The following is a 14,233-nucleotide window of genomic DNA, read 5'->3' as shown; positions in this document are numbered from 1 at the left end:
TTGGGCTGAGATCCCGCTAATGGGATCGATATGACAACAGCCAGTGAAAGTGCAGGGCACCAAATTCAAAACAACAGAAATCCCATAATTAAAACTCCTCAAACATACAAGTATTTTACACCATTTTAAAGATACACTTCTTGTCAATCCCACCACAATGTCCGATTTCAAAAAGGCTTTACAGCGAAAGTAAACCAAACGATTATGTTAGGCACACAGCCATTTTTCCAGCCAAAGAGAGGAGTCACAAAAAGCAGAAAGAGATAAATTAATCATTAACTTTGATGATCTTCATCAGATGACACTCATAGGACTTCATGTTACACAGTACATGTATGTTTTGTTCAATAAAGTTCATATTTATATAAAAAAAATCTCAGTTTATATTGGCGCGTTATGTTCAGTAGTTCCAAAACATCCGGTGATTTTACAGAGAACCACATCAATTTACAGAAATACTCATAATAAAAATGTATAAAAGATACAACTATTATGCACGGAATTATAGATACACTTCTCCTTAATGCGACCGCTGTGTCAGATTTCTTTTTAAACTTTACGGAAAAAGCACACCATGCTATAATCTGAGTACGGCGCTCAGAGACCAAAACAACACAAACAGATATCCGCCATGTTGTGTAGTCAACAGAAGTCAGAAATAGCATTATAAATATTCACTTACCTTTGATGATCTTCATCAGAATGCACTCCCAGGAATCCCAGTTCCACAATAAAATGTTTTTGTTCGATAATGTCCATTATTTATGTCCAAATACCTCCTTTTTGTTCGCGCGTTTAGCCCAGTATTCCAAATTCATGACGAGCGATCACTAGGAGCAGACGAAAAGTCAAAAAGTTCTGTTACAGTCCATAGAAACATGTTAATCGATGTACAGAATCAATCTTTAGGATGTTTTTAACATAAATCTTCAATAATGTTCCAACCAGAGAATTCCTTGGTCTTCAGAAATGCAATGGAACTCAAGCTAACTCTCACGTGAACGCAAGTCACCAGCTTCTGGCTCTCTGGCAGACCTCCGACTCCTTCCCCTCTCAATCGCCCCCACTTCACAGTTATACTCACAGACATCATTCAAACGGTTTAACAAACTTCAGAGTGTTTTCTATCCAAATATACTAAATATACTAATATTATGCATATATTACCAACTGGGCCTGAGTAGCAGACAGTTTACTCTGGGCACCTTATTCATCCAAGCTACTCAATACTGCCCCCAGCCCAAAGACGTTTTAACAAGAAATGTGTGGAGAGGTTAAAAAACTAGTTTAAATGAATCCAACCTAAGTATGTAAACGTCCGAATTCAACTGTACATTTTCCATTAAAAAAAATCAGCAGTTTCCAGCTACAATAGTAATTTACAATTTACCAATGTCTACACTGTACTTCTGATCAAATTGATGTTATTTTAAATGGACAAAATAATTAGATTTACTTTCAAAACAAGGAAATGTCTACACTGTACTTCTGATCAATTTGATGCCATTTTAAATGGACAAAATAATTTGCTTTTCTTTCAAAACAAGGAAATGTCTAAGTGTCCCCAAACTTTTGAACGGTAGTGTATATATATGGAGGTTGACCGATTAATCAGAATGGCCGATTAATTGGGGCCAATTTCAAATTTTCATAACAATCGGAAATCGGTATTTTTGGACACCGATTTGGCCAATTAAAAAAATATATATGTAACACCCTTATTTAATCTTTATTTAAAATGGGCAAGTGAGTTAAGAACACATTCTTATTTTCAATAAACATAAACATCAATGCACAGAAGTGTATATTTTTAAACCTGCATATTTAGTTAAAAGAAATCCAGGTTAGCAGGCAATATTAACCAGGTGAAATTGTGTCACTTCTCTTGCGTTCATTGCACGCAGTCAGTGTATATGCAACAGTGTGGGCCGCCTAATTTGCCAGAATTTTACGTAATTATGACATAACATTGAAGGTTGTGCAATGTAACAGGAATATTTAGATTTATGGATGCCACCCGTTAGATAAAATACAGAACGGTTCCGCATTTCACTGAAAGAATAAACGTCTTGTTTTCAAAATGATAGTTTCCGGATTCGACCATATTAATGACCTAAGGCTCGTATTTGTGTGTGTTATTGTGTTATAACTAAGTCTATGATTTGATATAGCAGTCTGACTGAGCGATGGTAGGCAGCAGCAGGCTCGTAAGCATTCATTCAAACAGAACTTTTGTGCGTTTTGCCAGCAGCTCGTCGCCGTGCTTCAAGCGTTGCGCTGTTAATGACTTCAAGCCTATCAACTCCTGAGATTAGGCTTGTGTAACCGATGTGAAATGGCTAGCTAGTTAGCGGGGTGTGCACTAATAGCGTTTCAAAAGTCACTCGCTATGAGACTTGGAGTCTGCAAGGGCCGTGGAGCGATGGGAGCGATGGGTAACGCCGCTTCGAGGGTGGCTGTTGTCGTGTTCCTGGTTCGAGCGAGGAGAGGGACGGAAGCTATACTGTTACACTGGCAATACTAAAGTGCCTATAAGAACATCCAATAGTCAAAGGTTAATGAAATACAAAATGGTATAGAGAGAAATAGTCCTGTAATTCCTATAATAACTACAACCTAAAACTTCTTACCTGGAAATATTTTGATGACTCATGTTAAAAGGAACCAGCAGCTTTCATATGTTCTCATGTTCTGAGCAAGGAACTTAAACGTTAGCTTTCTTACATGGCACATATTGCACTTTTACCTTATTCTCCAACACTTTGTTTTTGCATTATTTAAACGCAAATGTTTCAATATTTATTTGAGGCTAAATTGATTTTAGTGATGTATTATATTAAGTTAAAATAAGTGTTCATTCAGTATTGTTGTAATTGTCATTATTACAAAAAACAAAGCTAAAATAAATCGGGCGATTTAAAATCGGTATCAACTTTTTTTGGATCCCCCAATAATCGGTGTCGAAAAATCATAATCGGTTGATCTAATATACACACACACACACACACACACACACACACACACACACACACACACACACACACTATAAAATGCAACATGCAACAATTTCTAAGATTTTACTGAGTTACAGTTTATAAGGAAAATCAGTCAATTTAAATGATTGCATTTGGCCCTAATCTATGGGTTTCACATGACTGGGAATACAGATAGGCCTGTTGGTCACAGATATCTTTTTAAAAAAAAGGGCCTCACAATGGGCCGCAGGATCTCATCACAGCATTTTTGTGCATTCAAATTGCCATCGATAAAATGCAATTGTGTTAGTAGCTTATGCCAGCCCATACCATAACTCCACCACCACCACAGCAAACAGCTCACCCACACGATGTCATACATGTGGTCTGTGGTTGTGAGGCCAGTTGGAAGTACTGTCAAATTCTCTAAAACAATAGTGGAGGCAACTTAAGGTAGAAAAATGAACATTAAATTATCTGGCAACAGCTCTGGTGGACATTCCTGCAGTTAGCATGTCAATTGCACGCTCCCTCAAAACTTGCAACATTTTAGTGGCCTTTTATTGTCCACAGCACAAGGTGCACCTGTGTAATAATCATGCTGTTTAAACAGCTTGTTGATATGCCACACCTGTCAGGTAGATGGATTATTTTGGCAAAGGAGAAATGTCACTAACAAGGGTGTAAACAAATGTGTGCACAAAATGTGAGTGAGTAATAACCTTTTTGTGCATATGGAACATTTCTGGGATATTTTATTTCAGCTCATGAACCATGGGACCAACACTTTACATGTTGTATTTATATTTTTGTTCAGTATACATCTATATATACACACACACAGTACCAGTCAAAAGTTTGGACACACCTACTAATTCAAGCATTTTTCTTTATTTTACTATTTTCTACATTGTAGAATAATAGTGAAGACATCAAAACGATGATATAACACATATGGAATCATGTAGTAACCAGAAAAAGTGTTAAACAAATCAAAATATATTTGAGATTCTTCAAAGTAGCCACCCTTTGTCTTGATGACAGTTTTGCACACACTTGGCATTCTCTCAACCAGCTTCACCTTGAATGCTTTTCCAACAGCCTTGAAGGAGTTCCCACATATGCTGAGCACTTTTTGGCCACTTTTCCTTCACTCTGCGGTCCAACTCATCCCAAACCATCTCAATTGGGTTGAGGTCGGGTGATTGTGGAGGCCAGGTCATCTGATGCAGCACTCCATCACTCTCCTTTTGGTCAAATAACCCTTACACAGCCTGGAGGTGTGTTGGGTCATTGTCCTGTTGAAAAACAAATGATTGTCCCACTAAACGCAAACAAGAAGGGAAGGCATATCGATGCAGAATGCTGTGGTAGCCATACTGGTTAAGTGTGCCTTGAATTCTAAATAAACCACAGACAGTGTCACCAGCAAAGCACCCCCATACCATCACACCTCCTCCATGCTTCACGGTGAGAACCACACATATAGAGATCATCCATTCACCTACTCTACGTCTCACAAAGACAAGGCAGTTGGAACCAAAAATCTCAAATTTGGACACATCAGACCAAAGGACAGATTTCCACTGGTCTAATGTCAATTGCTCGTGTTTCTTGGCCCAATCAAGTCTATTCTTCTTATTGGTAGTGGTTTCTTTGCAGCAATTCAAACACGAAGGCCTGATCCACGCAGTCTCCTCTCGACAGTTGATGTTGACATGTGTCTGTTACTTAAAGTCTGTGAAGCATTTATTTGGGCTGCAATTTCTAAGGCTGGTAACTCTAATGAACCTATTCTCTGCAGCAGAGGTAACTCTGGGTCTTCTTTTCCTGTGGCGGTCCTGTGGAGAGCCAGTTTCATCATAGCACTTGATGGTTTATGCGACTGCACTTGAAGAAACTTTCAAAGTTCTTGACATTTTCTGGATTGACTGCCCTTCATATCTTAAAGTAATAATGGACTGTTGTTTCTCTTTGCTTATGAGAGCTGTTGCCAAAATATGGACTTGGTATTTACCAAATAGGGCTCTCTTCTGTATACCACCCCTACCTTGTCACAACACAACTGATTAGCTCAAACGCATTAAGAAGAAAATCCACAAATTAACTTTTAACAAGCCACATCTGTTAATTGAAATGCATTCCAGGTGACTACCACATGAAGCTGGTTGAGAGAATGCCAAAAGTGTGCAAAGCTGTCATCCAGGCAAAGGGTGGCTACTTTGAAGAATCTCAAATCTAAAATACATTTTGATATGTTTAACACTTTTTTGGTTACTACATGATTCCATATGTTTTATTTTATAGTTTTGATGTCTTCACTATTATTAGACAATTGTAAAAATAAAGAAAAATACTGGTATGAGTAGGTGTGTCCAAACATGACTGGTACTGTATGTATGTAGTGCCTTTGGAAAGTATTCAGACCCCTTGACTTTTTGTGCATTTTGTTGTTACACCTTCATTCTAAAATGGATTTAAAACATTTAAAAAAATCCTCAGCAGTCTACTACACATAATAATAACTAAGCAAAAAATGGTTTAGGAATTTTTGCAAATAAAACAGAAATACCTGATTTACATAAGTATTCAGAACCTTTGCTATGAGACTCGAAATTGAGCTCAGGTGCATCCTGTTTCCGTTGATCATCCTTGAGATGTTTCTACAACTTGATTAGAGGCCACCTGTGGTAAATTTGATTGGACATTATTTGGAACCGCACACACCTGTCTATATAAGGTCCCACAGTTGAGAGTGCATGTCAGAGCATACCAAGCCATGAGGTTCAAGGAATTGTCTGTAGAGAAACTACCCAAATACAGGTGTGCAACGCTTGTAGCGTCATACCCAAGAAGACTCGAGGCTGTAATCGCTGCCAAAGGTGCTTCAACAAAGTACGGAGTAAAGGGTCTGAATACCGATCTAAATGTGATATGTTTCTTTTTTTTTAAATAAACAAATTCTGTTTTTGCTTTGTCATTATAGTATGTATGATTGAGGGGTATAGTATGTATGATTGAGGGAGGATTTTTTTTTTTTTTAGATTCCATTTTAGAATACGGCTGTAACGTAACAAAATGTGGGAAATAGTCAAGGGATCTGAATATTTCCAAATGCACTGTGTATTTGTTTATGGCAGGCCACCGGTTAAAAACCCCTCACCTAAAATGTGAATCTTGGACACCTAAATGCTTTTCGGTCGGGTATTGTTTTTCATGAGTCTCTTTTTTTAAACTTTGAATTTACAATGAATAATGAGCATGGTAATATATTTGATTAAACAGCTAACCCCATTCTCTATCTAGTAATTTATTTAACACACTTAAATTTAAAACAGTCATTGTATGTCACTGATTGCAGACCAAGTAGCACGATATGCAGCCAGTAGCTGACCCAGAAAGTCTTCCTGTGTAGCTTAAAACACCAAAGTGTGAGATATGGCTTGGAAAATGTACCTCAATCCAGGGATGAGAAATACGTTGTACCCCAAATTATCCCACCTGTTCCATTTAAAAGATTGAACGACTGCTAGACAATTCGGAGTACAACGCATTTCTCATCCCTGGATTGAAGTATATTTTCTGAGCCATATCTCGCGGCAGCTCCGCTGTGTTTTAATCGAAACAGGAAACCTGTCCGACCCTAGTGCAGCTGTAAACAAGCGGGCCAAATCTGCTGGCTACATGATATGACGATTACGCCGTAGCCTGAAGCAGCCAACTAGTTCTACATTTCTAGCAACATTCTATCAAGCACGAACTGGCTACATAGAACGTTGATATTCATAAGTAAGACTACAAAATTGGTACAGCTCTGTTTTTGTATTGAATGTCAATAGTTAGCAAGTCGAGTTAGTTAGATATAATCAGCTATAGCCTAGTTCAGTTCGCCCTCAACTTTGGTATCTGATTGTAGCCTATAATGGCAGTATCTTACCTTCATTCGAAAATTGCCAATCTATTGTTTTGATACTGCGACAGCTTCTTATTCTTCGAGTGGCCTATATGTACGACGTGTGGGAGAGGATATGGTGTATTTCGAACAAATGTACATTTTACATGTTTTATAACGCGTTGGGAACTTCCCTCGGGGAATCCCCCGCGCCTGTGAGACTTCCGCCTTGCTGGACTCTGACCAATCAACTTTGAGGTACTAAATTCGTGCTAGGTGGTTTAGCAAATTGAGGGTTCTTCTTGCTGCCTACACGTCTGCAATGTTGTGCATATAAAAAGTAATCCGATAAAACAAAGTTAAGTGGCAGAAAAATGTGTTGATTTTACTGTGACCTTCGCTGATAAGTGTTTTCTCACACTGTTAGGCATAGCTAGCTAAATTAATCAGAACCCAACATTTCAGCCCTCAGTGTTGGTGTGAAATGTGTTTTGCCCAAATTGTGGTGAACACTTACTGGTCTCTGACAGTTTATAGCAAAATATTAAAATGTGTCAACACATGCTCTTTGCAAAAAAAATATCACGAGCTGAGCTATTCTTATGACTATGCACTAGGCCTTATTACTTTAGTAAACTTTATAGTGTTATTTGAATGATTCTAATATATGTACAGTAGGGTATTGCCACTGTGTACTGTAGCCTACAGCAAAGATCTGCTTTCATTGCACATACATAGCACACAGATACATATCAACATCTTTCTGTGCTGTATCTGGAAGATATAAACCTACTCTTATTTTCCCACAATATGCAATCACATATTTTACCATGTAATAATGAAAATGCAATCATAATGTTTGTTTGCTGTTTCACACTTATCACTGAAAGAGTTTATTGGTGCAGAATAAAGTGCAACATGAAAATGGGACGACAGGTAGCCTAGTGGTTAGAGCGTTGGGCCAATAACCGAAAGATTACACATCTATCAATGTGCCCTTGAGCAAGGCAATTAACCCTATCTCCAGGGGCACCGTATTACTATGTGTGACCCTGTAAAACAACACATTTCACTGTAACTATCTGGTGTACAGTATGTGAGAATACATCTATTTTTTTAAGTGCCAAGTACAATAGTGACCAACAGAGGGCAGCTACACTCTTTTGAACCGTTTTGATCTGGAAATCCCTTTTTGGAAGACAAGGGTACTTTGTAAGGCAAAGAGTTCTACCGAGAACCTTTAATATCCTAATAACCAGGAAAGGGTTCTTTGATAATACTTTGGAAGGCAAGAAGGATTCTACATAGAACAATGTATCATATTTCCTAGAGTGCTCTACAGCCAGGTGATTTTCAGAATTGTTTTAATATCTATGTTGTTGCATGTACATCGATTGGTTGGTTAATTGTATGTCACACAAAGATATACCTCCCTAAAATATAAATGCAACAATTTCAAAGATTGTACTGAGTTACAATTCATATGTGGAAATCAGTCAATTGAAATACATTAATTAGGTCCTAATCTATGGATTTCACATGACAGGGAATGTGGTCAAAGATACCTTACAAAAATGGGCCTCACAATGGGCCAAAGGATATCGTCACGGTATTTCTGTGCCATCAAATTGCCATTGATAAAATGCAATCGTGTTAATTGTCCGTAGCTTATGACAGCCCATACCATATCCCCACCGTCACTCTGTTCACAACATTGACATCAGCAAACCGCTTGCCAACATGACGTACTGGCAAATGATCTAAAACAACATTTTAGATAATTCAAGCATGCCAATTGCTCGCTCCCTCAAAACCTTTATTGGTGCACCTGTGCAATGATCATGCTGTTTAAAAATTTAAAAAAACTTAATTTAACTAGGCAAGTCAGTTAAGAACAAATTCTTATTTACAATGACGGCCTAGGAACAGTGGGTTAACTGCCTTGTTCAGGGGCAGAACGACAGATGTTTTACCTTGTCAGCTCGGGGATTCGATCCAGAAACCTTTCAGTTACTGGCCCAATGCTCTAACCTCTAACCTCCTTGATATGTCACACCTGTCAGGTGGATGGATTATCTTGGAGAAATGCTCACTAACAGGGATGTAAACAAATTTGTTGCCAAAATTTGAGAGAAATAAGCTTTTAGTGCGTATGGAACATTTCTGGGATCTTTTATTTCAGCTCATGAAACATGGGACCAACACTTTACATGTTGCGTTTAGATTTTTGAATAGTATATAAAACATACATTTTTCTATACTGATCCAATCTGTTAGTAGTTGGACTGATTGCACCCATTACTGAGATGGTTCAATTCTACTTGCTAACATGCAATCATTGAAAATAAAATGGATGACCTATGATTACAATTATCCTACCAACGGGACATTAGGAACTGTAATATCCTATGTTTCACCGAGTCGTGGCTGAATGACGACACAGACAATATAGTGCTTGAGGGATTTCAATGCACCGGCAGAACAGAGATGCTACCTCTGGTAAGACGAGGGGTGGCGGTGTGTGTCTTTGTGTCTATAACAGCTGGTGCGCGATGTCTAATATTAAAGAAGTCTCGAGGTATTGCTCGACTGAGGTAGAGTACCTTATAAGCTGTAGACCACACTATCTACCAAGAGAGTTCTCATGTATATTATTTGTAGCCGTCTATTTACCACCACAGACCGATGCTGGCACTAAGAGCGCACTCAACCAACTCTATCAGGACATAAGCGAACAAGAAAATGCTCACCCAGAAGCGGCACTCCTAATGGCCGGGGACTTTATTGCAGGCAAACTTAAATCAGTTTTACCACATTTTTACCAGCATGTCACATGTGCAACCAGAGAAAAAAAACTCTAGACCACCTATACTCCACACAGAGAAATGCATACAAAGCTCTCCCTCGCCCTCCCTTTGGCAAATCTGACCATAATTCTACCCTCCTGATTCCTGCTTACAAGCGAAAACTAAAGAAGGAAGTACCAGTGACTCGCTCAATATTGAAGTGGTCAGATGGCGCGGATGCTACGCTACAGGACTGTTTTGCTAGCACAGACTGGATTATGTTCTGGGATTCATCCAATGGCCTTGAGGAGTATGTTATCTCAGTCATCGGCTTCATCAATAAGTGCATCGACGACGTCGTCCCCACAGTGACCGTGTGTACATATCCCAACCAGAAGCCATGGATCCGCACAGGCAACATCCGCATCGAGCTAAAGGCAAGAGCTGCCACTTTCAAGGAGCAGGACACCTTAAATAAAACAAGCATTTACAAATTCAGCATTTTACTCTATGTTCCAATTTATTTCAGAAATCACAAGTGCATATTCCACATTACAAATTAATTAGTTCCACTTCATTTGTTCCACACATTTGCTCCATCTTCATCGAGTTCCATCGATGTAAAACACATTCAATCAGAACAACATATTGGCCACTATGAACAAACAGTATGTCTCACAAGTGAATACACATTACTGTAAACCATTCATATTTCTACTGTGTGGATTCATTGTATTCCAGCCAATGATTGGTAATGAAGGTTTCTGCTGTGTGGATTTGATTGTATTCCAGCCAATGATTGGTAATGAAGGTTTCTGCTGTGTGGATTCATTGTATTCCAGCCAATGATTTGTAATGAAGGTTTCTGCTGTGTGGATTTGATTGTATTCCAGCCAAGGATTGGTAATGGAGGTTTCTGCTGTGTGGATTCATTGTATTCCAGCCAATGATTGGTAATGGAGGTTTATGTGTGATGTGCATGCTACTGTTTCACTGTGTCATGAGCCCATGACTGCCTGCTCTAGATACACACCAGATTGACAAAGAATCCAAGTCCTATTATTTGTTGTTGCTGTCTTTATTTTTCTCCCTCAAGAAAAAGAGATATGCAGATTATTGCACTAGTGAAAGAATGCTTATAAATGAATGTTGTCAATATTCATACTTAAAAGTTTCCACTTGCTTAGCTGGTCCCTTAACAGGGCATCAGATTGAGAGTTTATCCCCATCGATTGGTAGAGTGAGTTGTCTAGTTCACACACACAAATCACACACACACATGCATATTGACGCCACACACACACACACACACACACTCCACACACGCTGCTGCTACTCTGTTTAATATCTATCATGATTACCTAGTCATTTTTACCCTTACCTACATGTACATATTAACTCAATCACCTCAACTACCTCATACCTCTGCACATTGACTCAATACCGGTACTCCTTATATATAGCCTCGTTATTGTTATATGGCAATTTTCAGTTTTAATGAGCTAATTTTCTTACTTTTTAACTATGCATTGTTGGGAAAGGGCTCGTAAGTAAGCATTTGACGTTAAAGTCTACACCCTATGTATTCGGCATATGTGAAAATGTTTAATTTGATTTGATTTGTTTTTGTCTCCCAGCGTGTCCCTCTGAGTCTAAGCAGTGTTGTCTCAGACCAAACTGTCTCAGACAGATTTGCATAGAAATAAGATGCATTTGCAAAGTATTTCAAGAAACTGGAAAACAAATATCAAGCAAGTATTTTTATATTCCACAAGTATTATCAGAGGAACTGTTTTGTACAGATAATTATCAGACTTAAGTTAAAAATGCAAGAAAACACTCAAATACATTTGGTTGACATTTTTTCACAAAATTAGTGCAGTCCTGTATTAGTGGACCAATAATATCCTGTATTCTTCTGTGGCTAAACCAACTGGGCTCGTAAAGGTTGTTATCGAGGCACATGAAAGGTCACATGTTCCAGAAGGCATTTCTATATTGTAATTAAAAATGTTCAAATGCCTCTCCTGTGAAGCACCCCCACCCCTAAACTACTTCTATGGTCTCAGACAGAGGGAAGGAATGTGCTCTCCAGAAGAAGAAAAAATATCCACCTCTTGAAAAATGATCATTTAGGAGCATAATGCACATTGCCACCAGAGGTCAGTAACCACACCACTGCTTGCTCTACAGGCTTCAACCTCAGCCACATGGACTTTTGGAGAGGTATCTGAATTCTTGGCATTCTTGTCAGCCTTGCCACTTCTATCTGTTGCCCTGGTATTCACGGCCAGAGGGGGGAGATGCTGTGACTCTGATTGACACATTCCCCCTGTGAAATGACGAATGCATTTTGTTTGCACGTTCTAACAATTAAGACGTGTTTAGCCATACAATAGGGGACCTGTACAGAGAGTAAACCACAACTGATAGCCATGGCTGAGTTTTTTATTGTATTTATAAGACCTAGGGAGACTGGAATAAAGTGGATTGGAAGGTCCTGTCTGTTCCTGTCCTCAGTCTGTGGTGAGGCTCGGCATGTATCTGCTGCTGGTCTTTGTGGCCCCCAGCCTGGCACAGAGGGGGGCTTCCCAGACATGGCTCCTGCTTCTCAGACCCTAGCCAGGGATCACCTTCATGGGAGCCCTGCTTTGTAGTTGTCATCCATGACCCTCCAACCTGACACCTCTCCACCTGGTGTAGATCCAAGACATTCCAACCCCCCTGTATGTAAAACCCTTCTGTCCTACCAAAGAACTCTTCTTGCCTTCTAAAGAATCATTCTTGCCTTCCAAAGAATCATCAAAGAACCCTTTCTTCTAAAAACGTTTCTTAGGGTGTTAAAGTTTCTAGGTAGAACACTTTTCCTTACAAAGAACCCTTTTGGAACCCTTTTTTCTAAGAGTGCAGATGGGCAATAATAACCCCAATTTCGATCAGACCAGCATCGCTGTCTTGAGGGGAATATACAGCAATAGGGTTTCCACTCTGCTCCACATCTCACAACATGGGTCTCAGTGGATGCTTTGACCATAAGATTTATGACAACAGATCAGTAACGACTGCTGGTCTTTCTGAAAGAAGTAAAGGATCATCAATATTCCTCCTGCTTTCTGTAATCACGCGGACAGAAATACTTTATATTCCCAAATTAACGAGATGCAAATGAATTATGACAGCTGCCATGCGCTGCCCCTCCCCCTAGCATTTTTGTGTCAATTTGACAACTCCAAAACACAAATTGTCCATTTAAATGTCTAAGCTATACTTAAATCAAGCGTGTTTTGTAACTCAAACCTCATCTCCTATTTCTAGATAAATCCAACCCACTTCAATAGGTCTGAACACAGTCTGTGGGCGAGCAGGTGAGCAGGTCTGTGGAAAGATCCAGAGACTGATAAGCAGAATGCAAGATTCTAGGAGGAACACTCTGTTCCCTTTCATGTGCAAATCTGTCCTGTTTGATCTACCACCTCTCTCTCTCTCTCTTTCTCTCTCTCTCTCTCTCTCTCTCTCTCTCAGAATGTCTAGCTGACGGCCCTCCACGCAGGAGTGTGATGATTTGTAACTATGCAGCACAAATATGGCCATCGGAGTCTGATGTTTCTGCTTGGCTCTGCCTGAGGACTTGTCCTTCACCAGCCTCATCCAACCTCAACACAACATAGCAATTCTTAATTACTATTATAACACTTGTTTAAGGGGGGGGGGTATTTTAATTCAGCCAGAAGAACCAATGTGGTGAGCTGAAATAGGCTTCATTATTGCCCTTGTTTTCCTGGCAAGCAGATCAGGTGATAACATGTGACAAGATTATAAGTGAGAGATGCCTCTTAATGTGGTACGTTCAATGTCTGCAATCCCCTTTGACTTTAATTAAAAGGTACTGAGTGTAGGCAACACCGAAGTACATTCCTCAAATGTCTTCTTAGCTAAATTACTCCTCTGGAACGTTTAAATGGCCGGGCCCCATTTGAATTAGAACACTGACGGCACAATCCGTAAATTAAATTTCTGCTACACCTGCTACGGCACAGCTTTGATTAACAGGTTGTAGCATAGAGGCTATTACTTCAGCATGATTCATTACACCTCCACCGCTAGTCCGTCAATGAATGCATGCATCGCACGGGTGTCTTCTTCTGGTTTTGCAGATCTCGGGCAAGGAACTCCAGATGCTTTTACTGCGCCATGTTCTTTATGTGTGTGTGTCATGAATGACATCCATAAAAAGGACACTCCACTTCCTGTTGAGAGGTGGTCTGTCCTGTTGGATTCATAGCCCTCTGGATCTGGACATAAGCATGCAAGTAAATCTTGGCCAATCTGATGCCTCCGAAGCTAGTCAAAATAAACAAACTGCTGTAGGTCTGCAGAAACGGGAGATCAGGCGGAGGGCAGAGCAGAGCGACAGAAAGCTCAGGCATGCCAGGGGAAATGAAGAGGAATGCACGGAGAAAACTCAAACATCATATTTCAGGAACCTGGAGAACAAACAATTTGACAGTGTGTGAAAACCTTGTGAATACTTACAGAAAACGTTTGAGCTCTGTCATTGCCAACAAAGGGTATATAACAAA

The 14,233-nt window shown here is 39.5% G+C and overlaps 1 protein-coding gene and 1 long non-coding RNA gene across 3 annotated transcripts in view; one reads left to right on the top strand and one right to left on the bottom strand.

Annotated features, from left to right (window-relative positions):
* The window catches only part of LOC112236024 (TRAF family member-associated NF-kappa-B activator), a 26,536-nt gene extending 19,441 nt beyond the window's left edge, over nt 1-7,095 (bottom strand). Inside the window, exon 1 of one of the 2 annotated variants that reach the window (XM_024404599.2) lies at nt 6,913-7,095. The gene's annotated coding sequence lies outside the window, so the exon portion shown is untranslated. Of the gene's footprint in view, nt 1-682; nt 730-6,912 lie in introns of those variants that run through there. The other variant, XM_024404605.2, reaches the window with a different exon arrangement.
* LOC112236042 lies at nt 6,382-14,233 on the top strand. Its single transcript, XR_002951153.2, has 3 exons — nt 6,382-6,764; nt 12,969-13,018; nt 13,176-14,233. It is a non-coding gene; the product is annotated as an uncharacterized LOC112236042 (long non-coding RNA).

This window comes from Oncorhynchus tshawytscha, linkage group LG03 (genome assembly GCF_018296145.1).
Source record: "Oncorhynchus tshawytscha isolate Ot180627B linkage group LG03, Otsh_v2.0, whole genome shotgun sequence".
Classification (NCBI taxonomy): Eukaryota; Metazoa; Chordata; class Actinopteri; order Salmoniformes; family Salmonidae; genus Oncorhynchus; species Oncorhynchus tshawytscha.
Note: the sequence above shows the minus strand (reverse complement) of the source record. Positions and strands in the feature narration are given on the sequence as shown.